This window comes from Armigeres subalbatus, unplaced genomic scaffold (genome assembly GCF_024139115.2).
Source record: "Armigeres subalbatus isolate Guangzhou_Male unplaced genomic scaffold, GZ_Asu_2 Contig286, whole genome shotgun sequence".
NCBI lineage: Eukaryota > Metazoa > Arthropoda > Insecta > Diptera > Culicidae > Armigeres > Armigeres subalbatus.
Genome location: NW_026943026.1, coordinates 121,778 through 129,232, shown reverse-complemented (window position 1 = coordinate 129,232; position 7,455 = coordinate 121,778). Strand labels below are relative to the sequence as shown.

Below are 7,455 nucleotides of genomic sequence, written 5' to 3'. Positions count from 1 at the left end.
TCGAAGTTACGTATTGCTATATCTTTGTTGGTGTGCGTAGCATCGTGTTTTTTGACGTAGAACTACGTCTGTCTTTTCTATATTGGGGTACACTTACCATTGTAAAATTTGAAAATCGTCACGAAAATATGATAGACTTCGATCGTTAATATCTCAGCCGTTTCTCGATGGATTTTCAATTTTCTTGGACCATCTGATCAAGGAAGAGTCAACGCTCATACCCGATGTACACTGGTCGTTTGTTATGCGGTTATTTTCACAGGAATGGTTTTCTATTCGATTTTTTTCACGCGAATTTCTGATTTCCGCGGTTCCTTCAGACATATTTTGGGATTTACGCGGTTTTTTACGTTGTTTTAATTTACTTTATCCTGACCTGATACAAAGTGTCACACTAACAGGTTTCCGTGTCCAATAAAATAAACAATTACAAATTTACGCGGCCCATATCTTCCGCGCAAAAACGACTCTGTGTGTTACAATATCTATGTGTATGATAATATTTATATTAAAAACTTGCTAACAGTTTAGCATTTGGTTTCGTGAATCAGTCAATCTCGTAAGTAATCGCAAACTTTCTTCCATAGCACTACATTCCAACCAGAACTTGGCCTGTTTCAACTTTTTTATTAACATTTCTTTAGTTATTCATTGAAAGTTTTTTTATGTCCACCATTGCAGGGCTTTTAGCTGGTGCAGTTAGTTTATGCTAACTTAAACGCATTTTCCTTGGAAAGCTTGGGGCGTTTGACTGTAGCTTCTTGGTTACGTTTGTTGATGCCAGTAGAGGGGCTCGAATCTCTTCGCTGCTGTAGTGAATGCGTTCTGGTAAACTTTCTTTGCTCGTTTTTTTGATTAGAAAGTGTCTGCCGGAGTAAACGCTAAGTCCGACGCAATTCAAGTGAAGGAATAATAAAATCAATAACGCCGTTGACAGCCCAGCTTTCGCAATGGGTTTTTCTGTATGAGCCACCAGGGTTTAGACTGACTTGAGCGACGGGTGGTAAGTCTCTATAGCGTTGGTGATAGTTGCAGCTGTACACCATCAGCAGGCTTGGCTTTTCAAATTGTGTAATCGATTATTTCAGATCAACATTTTGAAAAGAGAGGGACAGCCAAATTTATTCCTTCTGATTCTTTGTCCATATAGTAGCTATATATACAAACGAAGAATAAGAAGGTAAATTTGTTACGTCCTTTTCAAATGATGTTGGTCTCAGAAATGTAAACCTAATCAATACCAATTTAATGTCAACAATGAAGTTCAATCGATGTTTGGCATTGTTACCAATGCTTTGAATCGATACAATTATCGATTTGATAATAAACAATTGATATAGTAGGTAGTGTTTTGACAGTTTTGCCATGGGAAACTGTCAAACGCACGCAAACGTATCCATTGTGTTTGGCCCATTACTCTCAGCAAGTTTTTATCAATTGTAATTTGGAATGTGGAACGCTTGAGAGTGTTGTTCATCCTTGTAGAATTTTATGTGGAATTGTTCATTGGCATGTAATTCATTTCCTGCAAATCTTCAATCGGGCTTTCCGTCCAATTTCCTGTATGAAATAGTAACAGAGGTGTATTTTCCCATATATTTCGGCTGAAACCCCATATTAACTTCAAATCACTTGCGCCAGCTTATGCAATAACGGATCAGGCTGAAATTTCAGAGAATAATTTCTCTACCCAAAGGCAAAATCCTGGGAGTGCCCTCGTAGAATCGGACGATTTTGTATCCTAGTCATAATAAACACTGATAGACGGAAAATGTGATCTAATGAGATTTAACCAACCACATATTGGCATGCATTGTGCCAGGTATTATGCATTTACAATTACACACATCAACCAATAAAAATGTTTGTAATAGCATCTGCATCAGTCGAATGCAAGGACATTTTCCTAGATTTGAACGGTGATTTAAAATAACCCAAGGCAAAAATTTATTTGGAATCCATCCTTCGACTAAATACACAATATTGTGATATTGCTCTTTTCACAATTGTTTAGATTTCTGTGATAATCCTACTCATCCTGTTTTCGAACTTCGCACTGTCAAACGCTTTGCGATGATGAACACAACTCATTTTTGTTGTTGACTCGAACTTGATCTTTGCCAGATGCAAGGCTAATCAAAATTAGGTATTTCAAAAAAATTGTATGGGATAATTAGATAATCTTTAGTGCAGTAACCTTGACGGACTGCGAATCAAAGCGAAATTTGACTGTGATAATAAATTATTCAGGGTAAGTCTAAATAGAAATGTCGCAATAAATAAATAAAGAGCAAATTTTTTTGCCAACTGTGTAGGACATCTGCTGGAAGGTCGATAAATTATTTTATTCTAAACTATTCAACATCTATCTGAAAGCTTGCAACACCACGCACACATCCAAAACTTTGCGTTTATTATGCATTTTGTTTTGCTCACGTTCTTGCTGCAGCGGTGTAGAAGATAAGCCAAAGAATCAAAAAATGTAAACAACTACCGTCTTAACATTCAATACTATTTTTACAAAACACTTATAAGATTTAGCGTAATTTTGAATTATTTTTGTTTGCCGTTCAGTCGTATCGTATTACAATGGAACGCCTCTGTAGATTGTGCTAACACAAGCCTGATTTGGAAACGATTGCCATTGGTGAACATAATATTCATAGCTCTGACGCTTCTATTGGTCACAGTTTAGTCCAACTAATTATCCAATATCTTTTGATTCAGGTAGTGGTTCAGACTAATCTAAACAAAATATCAGATCATAAGATTTTTTATTTGTAGATCATCAAGGTTGAAAACGAATGTCCGTTCATCTGCCCTGGTTGCAAATCTCTTGTCGAGGAGTGGCATTCTCACACTTCCTGTGTAAAAATAATGAAATTTACCAGCGACGCGTACAGGAAAAGGAAGATCACGATAAAGCCGACTCGTTCATCATAATTTGGAGGAATCGTCTGAACTCGAGCAAATTGATATAAAATCGTTCAAACCTGTCGAAGGGGACGAAGAAAATGATCCTGACTTTGATCCGAACGGTGTAAGTGATAACGAAGATGATGACGATGACGGCGGTGATGTCGGTTCCGTATACGAATATGAAATTCTTGAAACGGAGATGAAATGAAGCGGAATCTAAGAGCAAAATCGAGACGTATCGGACGACAAAGAAGATCCGAGCACGGGCGTCAAAGGCAGGCCCAGGACGAAGTCCTGATGATACATCGAGAGCGGCAAACGTGCCGAGGTGTGCAATGATTTGTGGAAAGTTTATAAAGAACCTCACCGAGATATGAGAATTCATAACAATGAACGAAGGTTAGAGGAATAATTAAAACTTTTTGTTTTTATTATTTTTCATTTTTGCAGACATCAATGCCGTACTGTGCGAAATCGTTTGTCAGTGTTTCAAATTACAGTTCACACGTGAACATCCATACGTGCCAAAATGTACAAATGCGACCTTTGACAAACAATATGCGTTGCTCAACAGCCTGAAAGCAGCACCGGATAACGCACTTAAACGAATCTACTTGTGTCCGGTCTGTGGAAGGCATATTATCAACCGACGGATTGGCCAGACACAAAAGGACCCACTTTGAGCAAATGACAATCAAATGCACGAGTGTGATAAAAAGTTTTGACTAAGTAAGAATAACGCTTTTATACAGAATGCTAGTAAGTTCTGAGAATTCATTTCTTTCCACAGTGGTGATCTGAGAAAACATCAAGAAGCACCTACCGGAGAAGCCGTTCAGTTGCGAGATTTGGAATCGGGCTTTTAATCGGAAGGACAACCTCAGACGCATAAGAAACGCATCGAGAGAAGGATCCAAGTTGTCTCCATGTGATGAGCCAGAGAAACAAGAGAAACACCCAAAAATTAAACTGGAAATCAAAGGTGAAAATGTGTGTTTGTAATGAATCGAGTTTTTCCCATTTGCTCAGGTATCAAATGACTTCAAATCAACTGCATGGATTTATTTTCGTTATGTTAGGAGTGATTTGCTCTTCCAATGAAAATGTAAGTCTAATGAAATGTATGACGATTGTGGTAAATACAGTGTTGACCTGATTTTGTCACTCTCCGATTTTATCTCTTAAGGATAAATAGACCCCATTTCGCGGTCCTTAGCTCTTACCCACAACTCCTATTCCTACCTCCTTTGGCGCTGCCTGGGATACGAGCAACTTTAGGAAGATCGGGTAACCAACCCCGGTGATAATATAGTCGATGTGACAGGAAGGGGATTTGTCTCATCCGGAGGTGCGAATCTGATCGAGCGTCTGTCCTTCATGTTAGGAGCGGCTCACAGAATATCCACAAACACACCTGCACCATCCGAATGGAGACACTTGCTCACAGATAGACTCACGTGCTGGTCGACGGACGACATTTCTCGGATGTTATAGATGTAGGGTCTTTCAGAGGTCCGAACATCGACTCAGATCACTACCTCAGAGCGTAAAATTGGGCGCGACTCTCCAGCGTCACGAATTCACAAAACAACAGAACGATGCGTTTCACTATCCAACTTTGCCGTGAAGGAGTTGCTGAAAGTACCACCAGAAGCTGGACGAGCGGATAGAAGATGCCACTGGATCTGGCGACGTCAACAGATTGTGGGAAAATATCCACGAAGCTGTGACTATAACAGCGCAGGAAGTGTTAGGCACTGAACAGCGACGCCAACGAAATGTTTGATTTGGTGAGGAGTGCCGGAGGGACGGACGAGAAAATGTTCAGAGAGCGGTATAGTATAGCAAGGGCAGAAGAGAAACGAATCACCGCAGGAAAAAGGCAACACGAAGAGAGGTGAGTAGCGAAGCGCAGGAGAACATGGATATAAACGATATGCGGAGGTTTTACGCAACTATCAATTGCGCGCGGCATAAGCCCGCCAGTGCAATGATCGAGAGGGAATTTTCTGACAGACAAGACTATGGTGGCAGCGGTGGAAGGCTCTAAACGAGCTGAAACAGTAAAGCTTCTGGGAAGGACGAGATCCTGTCGAACTTCTCAAACACGGAAGAAGCAGCTGCATCAATCGATCCACCGCATTATCCAGACAATATGGGAGGATGAAGAACCGCCTGCCGGCCAGTTGGAGAGCCTCATATGCCCAATCTATAAGAAAGGATATAGACTAGAGGGTGCCCATTAGAGGGATCACCTTTCGAACTCGGCGACAAAATCCTCGCTATCTTGTTCAACAGACTCCGACCAGGCAGGTTTTGTGAAGGCCGATCAACGACGGATCAGATGTTAAGCCTGCCCTGCGGATGATCCTGATAAATTCCGGGAGTACAAACTCACCATCTGTTCATTGATTTCAAAGCAGCGTATGATTCAGTGAAAAGAAATGAGCTGTGGCAGATAATCTCCGAACATGGTTTTCGGCGAAACTGATTAGACTGATACGAACAAGCTGGATGAGTATTCGTTTATCGACCATTCGGTTTATCGACTTTCTGCCATGGTTGGTTTCCTGGGTTGGTTAATGGCCTGACACCGGTTGACAGTCAAACCGGTGTCAGGCCATTAGGCGAAGCCCGTAGGCTGAAAACCATTTGCAGAAGGTCATTAGGCCGAATGGTCATTAGGCCGAACGGTCATTAGGCCGAATGGCCATTAGGCGAATTAGCAAAGAAGAGGAAAATGAAGTTCTTCTTCACCTTACCCCTTTTTCCTTCTCCCTTCTACTTTCTTTCTTCTTCCTTCTTTTTTTCTTTTTCCTTCTTCCTTCATATTTTCCCTTCTTTCTCTTTTCTTCTTTCTTCTTCCTTCTTCTTTCTACCTTCTCTTCCCCTTCTTCTTTATTCTTTCTTCCGTTTTCTTCCTTCTTCTTCTGCTTTCTTTTTTTCTTTTGCCTTGTTCTTCTTTTCTTCTTCCCTCCTTCCCTTATCTTTCTTTCCTTCTTCTTTCTTCCCTCTTCCTTCTTCTTTCTTCTTTCTTCCTTCTTCCCTCTTCCTTCTTCCTTCTCCCTTCTTCCTTCATCCGTCTTCCTTCTTCCTTCTTCATTCTTCCTTCTTCTTACTTCCTTCTTCCTTCTTCTTTCTTCCTGCATCCTTTTTCCTTCTTCTTTCTTCCTTCTATCTTCTTCTTTCTTCTTTATATCTTCTTCTTTCTTCTTTATATCTTCTTCTTTCTTCTTTCTATCTTCTTATATCTTCCTTCATCCCTCTTCCTTCTTCTTACTTCCTTCTTCCTCCTTCCTTATTCCTTCTTCCTTCTTCCTTTTTCCTTTTTCCTTGTTTTTTCTTCCTTCTTCCTTCTTCCTCTTCCTTCTTCCTTCTTCCTTTTTCCTTCTTCTTACTTCCTTCTTCCTTCTTCCTTCTTCTTACTTTCTTCTTCCTTCTTCTTACTTTCTTCTCCCTTCTTCTTCCTTCCTTCTTTCTTTTTCCTTCTTCTTCCTTCCTTCTTCCTGCTTCCTTCTTCCTTTTTCCTTCTTTATTCTTCCTTCTTTCTTCTTTCTACCTTCTTACATCTTCCTCCTTCTTCCTTCTTACATCTTCCTCCTTCTTCCTTCTTACATCTTCCTCCTTCTTCCTTCTTACATCTTCATCCTTCTTCCTTCTTACATCTTCCTCCTTCTTCCTTCTTACATCTTCTTCCTTCTTCCTTCTTACATCTTCCTCCTTCTTCCTTCTTACATCTTCCTCCTTCTTCCTTCTTACATCTTCCTTCTTCTTCCTTCTTACATCTTCCTCCTTATTCCTTCTTACATCTTCCTCCTTTTTTCTTCTTACATCTTCCTCCTTCTTCCTTCCTCCTTTCTACTCTTTCATCATTGCACACTACCCACTTCTCACTCCCCAGTTCTCATTCGGCCTAATGGCCATTCGGCCTAATGGCCATTCGGCCTAATGACCGTTCGGCCTAATGACCATTCGGTCTAATGGCCTTCGGCCTAATGACCCAGCATCAGTCAAACCGATGAGTCGATATTGAAGGGACCATCGACTCACGGAAATATCGAGTTGTGGAATAGAAAATTCATGAGAATCTGTTTCAAGGGACCATCACAGTAACCCAGAAAATATTTTTTGATAAGGCATAATTTGCTTCCACGAGTCGATATCGAGTCATAGAACATCGACTCATGGAGGTTTGACTGTATTCGGATTGCAGAAAAATTGTCAACCTCGTCTGTAACCTTAGACGCCTTAGACGGACTGAAGCAGGGTGATGCACTTTCGTTTTTTTTATTTAACATTGCACTCGAGGGCGCTATTCGCGACTACGAAGGTAAATGCTTCACTCACAGTCTGACAGTTCCTTATGGGATTTTACTGTGGAGGAACAAGAATGGGTGATTGGCGGCCATGTTTCACATACAGTCTGACAGATAGCAATGAGATTTTCCCATAAGAGTGAGTAGAGGCATTACTTTCGTATTCGCGAATAAGGAGATCTGGCGTGCATAGGAACGGCACTATTATCACACGGGCGCA

At 40.7% G+C, this 7,455-nt stretch overlaps 1 pseudogene; it reads left to right on the top strand.

The window, feature by feature from the left end:
* Window positions 1-2,589: 2,589 nt before the first annotated feature.
* Window positions 2,590-3,921, top strand: LOC134203888 (zinc finger protein 510-like; annotated as a pseudogene).
* Window positions 3,922-7,455: the final 3,534 nt, after the last annotated feature.